The 14,839-nt window shown below is 44.4% G+C and overlaps 1 protein-coding gene across 2 annotated transcripts in view; it reads left to right on the top strand.

Moving 5' to 3' along the window:
- rab27b (RAB27B, member RAS oncogene family) overlaps positions 1-14,839 on the top strand; it is a 32,436-nt gene continuing 17,597 nt past the window's right edge. The window contains exon 1 of one of the 2 annotated variants that reach the window (XM_053411715.1): positions 1-160. The gene's annotated coding sequence lies outside the window, so the exon portion shown is untranslated. Of the gene's footprint in view, positions 161-14,529; positions 14,688-14,839 lie in introns of those variants that run through there. The other variant, XM_053411713.1, reaches the window with a different exon arrangement.

Consider the following 14,839-nt stretch of genomic DNA (forward strand, 5'->3'; position numbering starts at 1 on the left):
CCGAGCTCCGGGGCCGGGCGGCTGGTCCTCTGCGCCGGGGTTTCCTCTCCATCAGGACCGTGGGAGACATGCGACGCCTGGGAGGAGGAGGAGGAGACGAACTGGTCCGGCAGACACCTGAGAGCCGCGTCTGACTTTGTTTCCGTGCCGTCAAACAGAGGTGAGTCCCGGGGGGGAAACGAGGGACGTGTTCCTGGAGCTGCCTCCAGCCTCCGGGCTCGTCGTGCCTCACACGCACGGTTGTTTGCTTGTTGTTTATCGGCGCGCTTCCGTGTTGTCGTCCCCGGCATCAGTGCGAGGGAGGCGGCATGAGTCATAGCCCGGCGCCGGGGCTGCTGGAGGAGCTGTGTGTGTGTGTGTGTGTGTGTGTGTGTGTGTGTGTGTGTGTGTGTGTGTGTGTGTGTGTGTGTGTGTGTGTGTGTGTGTGTGTGTGTGTGTGTGTGTGTGTGTGTGTGTGTGTGTGTGTGTGTGTGTGTGTGTGTGTGTGTGTGTGACAATGATGGCTGCAGTGTGTGTGACTGAAATACATAATTCACCTGCATCCTGTTTAGTTTGGATAATATTAAAATGTCTAAAACCAATTAGACAATTGTTATATATTGAGTTTAACTTGTATTCTTACATTATCCAAAATCTTCAAACCCAGAGGACTCATCAACTTTATTCGAGGTAACGTGAGGTTTCGGTTTTCAGGCTTCATCCATACGATTGATTTTTATATTTAAAAATGGCCGATCTCTGTCCAGGTGAGTGTTTTGGCTCCGTATCACTTGTGTACGGTGGCTGAGAGAGTTCAGTTCACTGCCACTTAACAAAACTCATGCAAATACAAAAACACACGTTCAATTCAACAAAACAACGTCCTCCAAGTGACGACACTTGTGATGCAAAAAGTCGCAACTAAGCAAATACAGAAACAAGCTGCTTTCGACCATTTGAGCCTCGAGCTCCTCACATCGTCCAATAGAAGACAAACAGGAGTAAACTTTTAAATATGTACGTTCTTTTTCAGCTTTTGTCACAAATCAAACGCCCACCCGTCCCTCATCCTGTCACCTGTTTGAAAATTCATCGTAAAGCTCTTATTTAAATCCTAATATTTCACGAGCAGCTCCATGATGCAGAATCCCGTCAGTCGTTGACTCATAAATCAGTTTGTAAACAGACACGCAGTGAGCAGAGGTAATTAGAGGAAGACGTCTTTATTGGTCGGGTAATGCAGTCGTGTCCCTCGAGCCGCCGGCAGCTTTATTGTTTCACGTCTCCGGTATCAGACCCGGCTGATTCCTCAGTGACGGCTCCAGAGTGGAGGTTCCAGATCTCATCCTGCTCGTGGGGTTGTTATCTGCGTCTGTTATTAAACACTGACGGCCTCAGCTTCTTCAAAACAGCTTTTAATTTGTCAAGAAATAATAAAAAGAGACGAGACTCAAATTAACTTGTATTTTTTCAATTTTTGCCCTGAAACGAAAAAACGACAGGTTCAGGCTTTATTACCGACTGAGTCAGAGTGAGGAAGTAATACCATTGGTTGGCTGGTGGACCTTTTCGGAGTCTTCCCATTGGCTGTTGCTCTCTCAAAGAGCTGATGTCATTGGATGGGTTCGTTTACTGGCAGTGTTTACAACTTCAGCTCCTTTGTCACATTGTGAAACTTGGTTTTACGTCAGCTGGATTCTACGTGATAAACTCTGGTGGAGTCTGTTGTCCATCTATTACCCCCCCCCCCCCCCCCCCTGTATCTTCCCCTCAGGCTTCTCTCTCCAGTTTATCCGGCTGTGAATTATACAGACTGACTGGCTGATCCGAGCGAGACACTGGAGATCAAATCGTTAACCTGAATGTGTCACAGCTTCTCCAGCCACGAACCCGGAGACCAATACAAACGCTCCAGAGACCTGAAAACACTAGAGAGGGTCAGAGTGGGTACAAATATGGCTGACGGTTTTAAAACACTCAAGATACTTCATGTTGTCTCAGTGTTTCCTACTTCTAGTTTGTCATAAAGGTGAATCTAAACGTTCAGCAAAGTTAAAAAGCCCAAAGTCTAACAAAGACAGGTGAAGCGAGAGTTCCTACACGGACTGGCAGCGATCGACCAATCAGAGCCGACTGGGCTTCATCACGATATCAGAGTGTTTGAGTCAGAGGCTGAAAAGAGGAGCTGCAGCGATGGACAGTTTGAGAAAAAGTGATGACAGTCGACTCAGAACCATCAAAAGTGAACTTGTGTTGGCTGAGAACCGTCGATGAGATAAATCTCCAGCTGATCGAGTTCTTTCTGATCAGCGGTTATTCGTTCCAGCTCGGGTTTGCAATTTAGCTCGTTGGCTCCGTGGAGAAAAAACTTTGGGTTCTTTTGGCTCGAAACGGCCGCTGAGCTTTATCTCCACCGGATTATATCTGCCAAGAATCATTTCTATCACTAAAAGTGAATTCTGCTCACAGACGGGACTCTCAGGAAAACACACACACACACACACACACACACACACTCATACACACACACCCTGCAGCCAGCCCAAGGTATCAGGTGCAGATCTTATCTATGCATTAATCATCTCAGAAGGGCTGATTCCTGGTGTTTCTAGTCAATACCCTGCAGGGGGGCGGCAGGAGGAGGGCAGAGAGACAGTGACGGAGACAGAGGAAGACGGAGAGCGAGACGAAAAGGGCAAACTGGTTAGGAGGAGCCGTCCCAGTGTTAAAAGGTCACAGGGAATCATCACAGCCAAACACCTAACCTGAACTCTGCAGCCCTCTGCGGATAAACCTCAAAAGCAAAACTGGACTTTCAGACATTATCATGGAAACATGGCATCAGGGATGAACAAGCTGGAACATGTGGACATATGTTGACTCTGATATCAGATTACAGCTGTTTTAGTCCGAGTTTTATCATTCAGGAGATGACTGAAGGAAGATGGACAGAGAAGGATGGAGGAAGGGAAGATAAACGACAAACTGGGCATGGATAGAAAAAGGGAATATGGAATAATGGAAAAGATTTTTAATTAGGAAACCAGGTGTCAGCCCACTGTGATGGAGTGTGTGTGTGTGTGTGTGTGGGGGGGTGGAGCATGACTGAAAGCCTCAACCTTATGGGAAAGGTGGTTATGGACCTAAACTTGATTTAACCCAGACTTTACAGGCTGTTTAGAGCAAATTAACATAAGTCATAGTCAAAACTGGCGTCATACAGTAGTTGTAGTATCTTTAAAAAGCTCAGTTTGACAAACTACATCACAAAACACAGACGCCACAGCTGGATTAGATCAAATATGACATTTCTCTACCTGAGGATCCTTGTTACTCATCATCCGACTCTATACCGAGGAGCTGAAAGGGTTACATCTTGCTGTGGTAGATTCATCTCTTATTCCTGAGGCTTTAATAGATTCTTTCCTAGAAGTTTGCTGTTCCGCAGCCCGGGCTGTGAGAAATGGACATGGATTGAACGAGTGAGAACAGGAGCTGTGGGTTTGACCAGGATCGATAGTGAAGACTGGCTGTGGACAGTAAATCAGCTCTGCAGGACGATCTCTCCCCTCAGCTGCCCCCTTCTATCCTCGCTCATATATAAACCAGGATCACTGCTTCCTGTGACAGGGACTCCTCGCCATGCAGTGCAGTTTTAATGACGGAGGCTGATGTTGATTCATATACAGCAGAGGTTCCATGATCTCTGAAGGATTCCTCAATCTGGACCAAAGAGGCGATCAGAAAAAGATATGAGACATAATAAAAGTACACACACGCACACACACACACACACACACACACACACCCTGAGGCACCTCTCTGAATATACGGTTCATTGACTGCTGGTGGTTACATTAATTATGAATAATTTGCAATTAAGTCCTAATCTGCTGCTTCCTTTTGGGGCGGAGACACAGTCTGATTACCTGACAAAGACACAACCACCCCCCCCTAGAATATTTAAGTATTAATAAATACTAATGGCAGTGTTTGTGCCTTTGATAGAATGTGTAACTCGAGTGGACTTGTGGAGGGGAAAGAAGAATCACAAAATGTCAAGGCTGCGATTCGATAAAGGATTCCTCTGTCCTTCCTCGACCAGCCGTCAAAGTGGAGAGAGAGAGAGAGCGGTGAGGGAAATATAATATTTATATTTAAATGTGAAGGTTTCCCCCAGAAGCCGAGGATATTGCACACGCTGTACTAATGTCGTGCCTCCAGGTCTCCTCCACATCTCGGCGTCAAAGCCTGTGTGATGCAAAGCTGTGATGAAAAATAAATAAATAAAAGAATCACTACCTGTCGAAGCCGGCTAAGAGAGACGGGAAGAAGAGAGACTCGTTTTCATCGGGCAAATAAAAGAGGAGGAATCCCTGCTGAGAGAGATGGAGGTGAAACGTAGAAACACAGACAGGAGCATCCTTTCATCCTGAGACTCTCCAGCAGCAAATAAACGACAAGAAGCAGAAAGAGAGAGAAAGAGAGAAAGAGAGAAGAAGGTGTGTAGTCCCGTGGTGGATCCTTGGCAGTGACATATAGATCTCATTAGTTTTCAGCGTATTAATTTATGGCCAGTTTGTCAACTATCTGGTTCCTTGAGATTCTTTTATCTTCTCGATCTAACGTTTAATAATGTTCTGAGCCGAGAGGATTATTAATCAATATCTGCAATATACAGCCAGTTACATACCGTCTGAGTGTCTCTGTGTGTGTGTTGCTGTCGTGTGTGTTGATATGAGAGGAGTTCGTGTGACACACACAAAGAATCATTAATGCAGTAGCAGGGTTGCTGTTGTGTTTCAGAAAACAACACTTGTGTGTTTGTTCAGTACGAGTTGACGTCCGAGCTCCTGCGCTGATGAACCATGTGACTTTCCTCCGCGTCACATGACCGGTGTCATTTGACGCCGGCTGCACACATGGGATTTTCTGCAAGTTGAACAATGTAGTGAGACCCACTGCAGCACACAGAGAAGACTGAAGCTGGATTATTAACACAGAATCAGACGCTGAGACATTCGTTTATCAGCCATTATCCAGCTCGTGATATCGATACCGTGCTGTTCATCACTATTGATTATCTGAGAGGACAGCGGCTCCACTCACTGGGAGTAAATCTAGGTCGTGTTGCTGGCACCGAGTCGACTTGATGGACTGGAATGAATTACCTCAGAGAGCGGCGTGAAAGTGAGGAGTTCTCACTCTGCAGCGGTCTCTGGGGACGGACATGTCCCCTGAAGTAGACGAGCTCTCACTCTACAGAATAAAAAAAAAAAGAAAAAGCTTGATGACTCAATTTGTGGACTTTCAGGGAGAAGCCGTGAAACCCGTGTGGTGAAACAGGATGTGACCTCACCGCGAGCTCCTGCTGAAGTGTTTCCCTGAAAATGAGTCTTTCTCTGTGGCGTGTGCACGTTCTCCTCGTGTCTGCTGGGGTTTTCTCCGGCTTCCTCCCACAGTCCAAACACAAGCAGGTTAATAGGAGACTGTGAAATGTCCGTAGGTCTGAGAGTGGCTGGTTGTTTGTGATGTTTTCCCTTTGATTCGCTGGCGGTGAACCTCGCTGCAGCTGAGAGAGAAGAAACGAGGTCACCGGCACAAACACTCTGCCGGAGGACGCAGGCCCTGAAACCGTGAAACCAACCGTTACAACCTTTTTATTATTTAGTTGTAGATCTGTGGTTTCTGAGTTTTTCTTTCATTTCCTGGTATAAAGTCTGCAAGGTCTTTTTTTTTGTTATGACTTGTTTTGATCCCTCGTCTCCGCCGTCAGGCCGGGAGCAGTTTGCCTGATGCACGTCAGAAGCCCCCCCCCACGGCTCATTGTGGCCACGACTTCAAGGGAGAAGTGAACTCGTTTGGAAATGAACAGAACGAGAGAAGCAGCAGGAGAGAGGAGAGGAAACAGAAATGTGGGGCAGAGGAAGAGAGGGATGAGGTGAAAGGAAGGATGAGAGGAAGAAGCAAGTGGAGTGGTCTGAGGGCAGAACACTCTACAAACCAAACGTCAGAGTGTGAGAGAACAAACTGATGCAGATGTATAGTTATAAACATTTTTAAAGTTAGCCACATGTTTACAGATGTGCTACATATATGTGTGTGTGTGATTTGCTGCAGCTTGGTTGAATTTAAGTGACCGTGCTGCAGGTTTGAGCTCGATGAAGTCTAGTTAGTAGAGAAAGTATCAGTGGAACCTGAAGTGCTCGTGAAGATGTATTTTAAACATCTTGCTCCTGTGATGTGATTCATTTCCCATGAAGCGCTGGCACACGTTAGAAGAAGCGTTTTGATTGGATGTGAGGTCTTTAATTAGTCGGTCTTCAGAAAAGCTCCTGACTGCAAAATAAAAACTCTGCTTTGGGCTGAAAACTTAAGATTTCACCTTCCTGGTAACAATCAGATTCATAAACTGTCAAAAAGATACGAGACGTGAAACGTGAGAGACGACGGCTCGACTTCCTCCGCTGACGAGGAGAGAGAGGGAGAGGGAGAGAGGGAGAGAGGGAGAGAGGGAGAGACGGAGAGGGAGAGAGAGAGAGAGAGCAGTGGGTGGGACGGACGACAGCAGCATCGTGACCAGTAACTCTTTGCACTTGGAAAACCACCCCACACCTCTCCTCTTCCTCCTCCTCTTCCTCCTCCTCCTCTTCCTCCTCTTCTTCCTCCTCCTCCTCTTCCTCGTCTTCTCTCCTTTCTTCACCTTCTCTCCCTCCGCTCCTTCTGCCTCCGTCACCAGGCAACTGGCCAGTCCACCCCTCCCTCTGCTTTCTCTCTCTTCCCCTCTCATCTTTGTCACTCCCTCTTTTTCTCGTGCATAAAACCTCTCTCATCCTCGGCCACACATTGTACGAAGGGTTTATATGAAATCTTATGATGCGATGGATTATGAACATGTTATAACTTAAACCCTGTTTCAGACACAAACACGTACAACATCACCCATTTCTAAAAACATGTATTAAGTTATTTGAATGACCAAACACATTTTAAACACAGTCCAGCCCAGATTCAGATCCTGTGAACAAAGACTGTCGACATCTTCATCATAGTCTGTAAATAAAGATGGACGACGCAGCTCCACTTCCGAATGTTTTACAGAAATGAAGCTAAAATATCGATCATGTCGACATCTTTCCCTTTTGACGTCAAGTATAATAATCAATAAACACCTAAATGAATAGGTTGCTCTCTACAGGCGGAGGAAACGATAGAGCATCGGCAGTTAATGAAACCATCTTTCACCAATTACTTCATCTAAAGGCAAAATTTGTGTTGTAGCCATGTTGGTGTGGAGGTTCAGAGATTCAGGGTCCTATCAAGGTTTTAGAAAATTATAAGACCAACCTATAATGTCAGAAACCTTTCAGTAAAATTATACTGCAGCCAGCCAGCAGGGGGCGATCGAGAGTCTACAGGTGATCAAGTTATATTAACAGGATTTTATTCCTGCTCATCTTTTCTCTTTCACTGAGGAAAACCAGATTGTTTTACTTCTACGCCTTTTTTAAACGTAGAGTTTCTTCTTCTCCTCCTCTCTTCTCCCTCCTCTTCATCTCTTCCTCCGTCCACGCTTTCAGTCTCTTCTTGTTTTCCCTCTGAACGTCTCTTCCTCATTAGCGTCTGACGAGTTACGGTTCTCCGGGAGCTGCCTCGGCCTCGCTCTCCTCTCTGGATGGTTTTCGGAGGAGGATTTCATTATTTATGTCTGAGGTCGTATTGAGCTGAATCCACTGGGAGTCACTGCAACCGTACATCCACACAGCTGCCGTTATTTATTTATTATTCATATTACAGACCAGGGACGGACGATACTTTAAAGCATTTTACACATCTTACTGAGAGATTTCATTTACTGTTTGAAGCATCTGCAGAAAGTTCCATCTCACAAGAATGACCACCAGAGAAATCTTTAACAAAAAAGATGAATCTTAGAATAGTAATTGTAATTTCCTTATTTACTTTGTATTTACTGGAACATAAAATACTTCTCATTTGTTTTCCCATAATTTGTCCTTTGTTACTGGGAATATTTTCCCCATCAAACCCACTGAGGCGCACACCTGCAGGGAGGTAGCTCTAAAAGTTGAAGATTAATTTCTCAAATGTTGAACTTTGTCTCAACACAAACTTTGCCTACAACTGACAATTATGAAGAACTACTTGATAAAAGATGAAGCAAACAAGATCTGTCCTTCACTTTCAATGCCAGCTCTGAGTGTTGGACTGGTTTCAGTCCAGCTCTCAGGGATGGAACCAGTCTGTCGTTCAGATCACTCAGAGAAGGAGCCAGGACCTGCAGCATGTCGCTCGGTGTAAATGTGGCGATAATCAGTCTGATGGGATGATAACTAACGAGCGTCCTGTTGCGTTCTGGTCTCCTTCCTGCTCCTGTGGGCGGTGGCAGTGTCCTGACTCTCCTCCAACATGAAGCTGTCCCCAGTGTGGGATTTCTGCTGCTGCCAGTGAAACATGGATCTGGAAAATGTCTTCTACTGGACGTGATGAACATGAATTCTGGTGCTGCTGAAGGACGCTCTGTAAACCACCTGTGAGAGCTGCTCCAGCTCATAGAGGGGATCAGAGGTTTTGAGTTGTCACTTGTTTTTGCAAGTCTTCTTCTTCATCCTGAGATAATTGTGTTATTCCAGTTTCACGTCCGTCTGTGGTTATTTCCCTTGACATTTTATTTGGGGGGGTGGCAGGAACAGTTTTGGTGAATCCACTGGTGAAGATTTGAATATTGCTCGTTTTTTATTTCTCTCTTTTTCTTCTTACTCTTGCTCCCTTCTTTCCTCTTGCTCCTTCTGCAGACTACTTTAACTTTCCTCTTCTTCATAAGTTTCTCCTCCCCCACATCCTCGTCCAACTTCTCTTTTCTTCCTCTGTTTGTCCGTGTTGTTTTCTCCTCCTCCTCCTCCTCCTCCTTGTCTTCCTCATGACTCAGCTGACCTGACTGTCTTATAAGTCAGACAGAGGTGTCTCTTTCTCCCGCACATACATAAATACAATCAGCAGGCAGTTCGTTAAATGTGACTATAATATAATATATAATCTACTGGGGTATACACACACACACACACACAGCAGCACATGATTCAAGACAACTCACAGTCGCCATTTCCTCAAATCAAGGTGCAACACCTAATCAAACCAGTTCAACCTCCTCTCTGCACCAACGCTGAGGCTCTGTAACAATGTCCGTCTCCCTCCTGACCGTCAAGAGTCACTAACGCAGACACTGAAAGAGCTAAATGTGCACAGAGCACTGGTGTGTCCTCCATTAATTAGTGACATTTCGTGAGGCCGAAAAGACAACATGTGACCTTTTACCGGGGAAAGAGGTACAGGCGGAAAAAGAAAGAAGGTACGAGGGAGGAGAGAGGAAGAACAGACTAACGACACCAGTGCTGTTAAAAAATGTATGAGTCTCCAGCAGAGTGTGAGTGTGTGTCTGTGTGTGTGTGTGTGTGTACGGTGTGTTATCGTTTAACAGTCAAAATGAAGAACAGATAAACTGGGAACAGTTGAAGATGAGGTGTGTCAGTGATTATCTCTGCAAGGGAGTAGGCGATTTATACAGGGATGATGGGGGGGGGGGGGTGGCACCCTATTACCATTTAACAAACTCACCTGAAAAACCCATTCTCCTCAACAACCTGCCCGTTCTGACTTCCCCTATGAGCAAGAGCGTTCAGTGTGAGAGAATGTGTGTTTGCAGGTGAGCACTGACCGACGGGAGGAGCCCTATCCGACTGTGTTATCCATAAAGATTTTACCATCCTAGGCAGGCGAGCAGGAATCGTCTCCACTAAACTGATCTGCCATTGACGGGAGCTGCTGTGTTAATCTGAAAGAGAGAGAAGTAGTGGATGTGGTCATGACATCAGCGACTTCCAGTTCTGCTGACTCGTAGACATTAGGACGTGATGAACCAGCACTGGAGCTACACTGGTCTCCATTGTGCGATTGTAGGGAAAACAACAACGTGAGCGTTCCCCGAGTCTCTTTCTACTCCGTGTGTGAGAGGCTGTTGTTCCCAGACTCAGGATTTCCTCATTTCAGAGCTGAGGAATCTTCTAACATTTTCATACTAGATGACGTAGATCCCTGATGTTGGATCCAGACTTTTAGAATCTCAATCTCTTGAAACCCAGAATGTTTTTATGTCCCTGTGGAAGTTTGGTTCACTGTCTTGCATCTTGCAGTTCACTTCTTACTTCACTTTTTATATCTTTTATCTATTATATATATTTTATTTAGATATGTTTATGTCTAAATAAATGTTACTTTGTATAAATATTAGAAAGTAAAGAGTAAATAAGAAGTAAATATATATTGTTTCTTTTTATTGCTTTTCTTATGTGTGTTGTATTTATTGTGTTTTTGTGTTTTTGTGTTTTTATGTTTTTATGTTCATTGTATGCACCAATAACCAGAGCAAATTCCTTGTAGGTGTAAACCTACTTGGCATAAATACTTTCTGATTCTGATGTTAACTCCCTAAGTAGCCTTCAAATCTCAATACTTCAAAAACTCTATCTGTAAAGTTAACATTTTTAAATACAGTTGAAGAAAATGGACTAATCCATAGTTATGTATCCTCGTTGTGGGATTTGAACTTGTGAACTTTCCCCTACAAGCTGTAAAGCTCCTACCTCTCGACCATTGCCTGGGTTGTTGTGAGTGTCTGTCTCGGGGTAAACACATTTATCAATGGAGAATGAAATTCTGTTTTACCAGAGCAGTAATAGAAACTGCATGACTGAGTGATTGTTTTCCACGTTCACCTCAGATCGGACCCGACGGGCTTCACTGCAGCAAGTTTCCCAGAATTAGCTTTTTAAAATTCAGTTTAGCTCAGAAATAAATATAAATAAATGGCGTCTGTAGATATAGATCTGTATCTAAATTATGAGATAGGACGTTTTTCAATTTTTTTTCATTTATTTCTAATTTGGTGCAGATATAGTGAATTAAAATATTGCTTTATAGGGAACGTGTATTAGTGTTTGTTCACTGGGAGGAGGTGGAGACGTGTCTTCCATCTTCATATAGATTTTATGGTCATGGCGGTGACCTCCTCCACTGAGTACGTTCATCCTTCAGCGAGGCCGGCCCTCACTTGTCAGATTCATATTTATGATCCGCTTCATCTCCGCCACAGAAACATGTGAAGTAAATCTGATCGGGCAGTTTCGGCTCAGAGGGAATGTTTCTGCTTCGGGTTGTAATGTTTTACGTTGTCCGCCAGTGATTTGTGTTTGACTTGTGTCGCCCTGTTAGGTTTTTACTGTCGGCAGTTATGGAATATGGCTGCGTCTCACACACAAACACACACAAACACACAAACACACAGTGGTTGCATCAGTGGACCCTGTTGAACTGATCCTAGCTGTGCGTGTCATTATTGTGTTCTCGCTGTGAGGTCATTTACATCCGTGTGTCAGTTGTGTGTCTTTGCTCTGTACCGATCAGACCCCTCCAATATAATAACGCGATTAATTGTGGAGCGCCTCCCTCTGGTTCACTGGACATCCTCCCACCATGTTTATGCCTCGTGTCAAAGTCCCAGTAGATTGGTTTGAACCCAGTTGCCCTCTTCACATTCAGCAACTGGGGGTTGAACGTTTCCCAGCGTCTGTGCCACTGACTCCCAGACTCATGCACGTTTCACAAGGAAAAGAGGAAAGAGAGAAACGTGTGTATTCAAACGCGTGATGCCAGTGGTTGTGTTATCTCAGAGAATCTTTGGTCCAGTTGCCTGTCACGTCTCCGCCGGCCCTCAGTGCATTTTCCTGTTAAACAAATCACGTGGAACAGAATGAAACGCACGACCATTCACGATGCTGTGATGTCATCGTCCTGCTGATGCCCCAGAACAATATGATTACTCCGGAGTGGCCCAGTGCGGCTCCGTGCTGAGGCCACATGATGGAATAGGATACTGGGAGACCATGTGATGCAGCTGCAAGCATCTAGAAAACTGGAAGTAGTTTCCAGCTTCAGTCTTTGGAGGTTTTTATAATTAAAATGTGAATTGTTTTCTTCTTTTAAACTTAGAAAATGGTGAAAAATGCACATTTATTAATATATTTTCTTTTTATACTTATTCTTTGAGATCTTTGTAACAGTTGTTGTATATACTGTGTTACACATAATTGCATATTCCTATATTTCATATTTTAGGTTTGTATTATGTTTGAGTTTTAATATTTAATCTTGAATTAAGAAAACAAACCTAACATCTTTAATGGTAAATATAAATATATTCAAGTCTTTTTTGCTTCATGTATTTTTACAGTTTTAATACATGTCAACATTGATGGAGACATTAATATGAATGATTAAAATGTAAAACAAAAATACTATTTGACATTTAGCATATTTACATATGTTTTGTGGATAACTTTCACCCAAGATGAACCGAGTGGCCACATTTATAAAAAGTCTCGTTCCAGTTAATTCTCCTCCGTCACTCAGAGAAGCCGAGGACAAACAAACAGACGAAAACACAACCTTCTCTAAGGTAATGAGGTTAACGCACAACATCAGCCGTCTGGTGGTTTGCTGACCTGGGACGGAGTCAAATTCCTGAGTCTGGAGTAGATGAAGTCAATGAAAAAACTCCTCTCACATTCTCAGCCACCAGGGGGCAGTACAGACGTTCTGGCTTCACTTTTTATATATATTAAGAATAGAAGACAGAGATTTCTTAAGATGATCAGTTTCTAGTGTAACAGCACATCGTCTCCTGCTGTCAGTGTTTCCTCCTGGAGACGCCGATGGATCTTGTTTTGTCATGGTAGCTGTCGATTTTGAGGCCCGGTGACCTTTACCGTGGCCTAAAGGTCACCGACATGAGCTGCGTGACGCTCCTCCGGCCGGACACATGGAGACTTCCTGACCAGCTGAGAGAGGACAGGAGACGTTTTCTATTTCAGCCACTTAACCCCACTCGTAGACGTTTTGGATTCAGCCCACAGCTCCGAGTGGCTTCTCAGAAGGATCTCATCAGAAATGATTAAAGACGACATGTAGTTACATTTGAAAACACAATCTAAACCATTTATTTCATATTTTTAAACTAAGAGCGACTCAGTTTCTTTTTCTCAGTGTCTCGCTTTATTCTTCGTGTTCTAAACCAATTGAACTAAACTACAGGTGTGAAACTGAGCAATTTCTGAAACATCACTTTAAAGACATTAAGCTGCCGTTTCAATAAACTGTGTTGCTGTGTGAAGAGGGGAGCAGATGGTTTCCTCCTTCGTCTCCACGTGTCGCCGTCACTTTGGATGATTTGAAGGTTGTAATGAAGCAGTGATGGCCGACGGCGAGCTGAGCACACACACGCTACGGGAGCAGAAGCTCTATGGAAGCATATTTTTGGCGTTCCAGTAGAAGGAATCCAGCTCATCCCAGTTCAAATTTAAATAAATGTTTCTTATGTTTTATCTGAGCTGAACACAACCCAGAAAAACACAGGAAGCAAAACTAGAGAAAGACAGACATGGTGTGTAATTTCAAAGTAAAACAGGAAATAATAAAAAGTCCAAGAGAATTTTCAGAAACGATTGCAATGTTGTTTAAATATCCAACATTTAAGAATAAGTGTCATCCCACAGTTGTGCTTTTTAATTTGTACCTCCTGTTTTACTGCTGCCAGCTATACACACACACACACACACACACACACACACGCACACGCACAAGCATGACCAGAGGCTGATCTGCTCTGTACTTATTAACTGATCTGTGTGTGTGTGTGTCTGTGTGTGTGTCTGTGTGTCCTGAGTTAGTTTACAGTAGTCGGACTCCACCCTCTCATTACACACTAAAGCAGAGAGCAACAGAAGAGGACACAGCTGCATGTGAACGTCAGGAGGTAACTAACTGGTTATCCTGGTAACCAGTCAGCTTAGTCACCCTGGTAAAAACACAACCAGCTGCTAAACTTAAAAACCAGGTCGTCAGTGTGTAAGACAAAGAGTTAACTAATCTGCTTGTAGTTTGTGATTCAACCATTTAGTTTGTTTATTCATTCATTGTGGAATTAATTGTTGTTGTCAGTGAGTTGGTTTGTTAAACAATCCTCTAGTTGGTTGGTCGGTTATAAAGCTAGTTAATCAGATGGTTTGATAGTTAGTGAGTTCATTATTAAGTCAGGAATTAAGATGTGAAAGTTGGTAGTCAGTCAGTCGGTTGGTTAGTTAATGAGTTAATCATTCAGTTTCTAATTCAGACTTAAACTTAACGGATAAATAATGTGTGTGGGTTGTCAGCGAGTTAGTTGTTCAGTTGTTTCAGCTGGAGGTTAGTTAGTTAGTTATATATCTGGTTAGTTAGTTGTTGTTTGAGTAAGTTAGTGAGGCAGGTTTATTCAGTAATATCCTTGTTTGTCAGTTGCTCGTTCAGACTGGAGGGAGGTTAACAAGTTAATCACCGAGACAACAAACATGAAGTCAGAGTCATCGGCCCCTGCAGCCAGTCAGCTGGTCGGGGGGGTGGGGGGGGGGGGGGGGGGGGGGGGAGTGACTTCCTCCGTGCTGCGCTGCCTCCAGCTGAACTAGTCCTCCACTCGTGCAGTGACCCAGCCTCAGTCCGTCACTCATTCAGACGCTGGCCGGGTGTGGATGCAGGGCTGCTGGTCAGCTGTCGTTCTCCCTCAGGATCTCACTCTGTTGACTCAACAGCGGAGCCACTGAGAGGTAAGCAGCTCCGGAGGATCAGCAGGATGTTGGTTTGGTCCCTTTTGTCCAGCTGCAGCTCAGGTTTGTGTGCGACAGGCTGCAGAGACAGAGACAGAGACGGAGACGACAGGAGTTTATGGTCGGGTATCGCTGCACAGCTGAGGAATGTG

This window comes from Pleuronectes platessa, chromosome 19, assembly GCF_947347685.1.
Source record: "Pleuronectes platessa chromosome 19, fPlePla1.1, whole genome shotgun sequence".
Lineage (NCBI taxonomy): Eukaryota > Metazoa > Chordata > Actinopteri > Pleuronectiformes > Pleuronectidae > Pleuronectes > Pleuronectes platessa.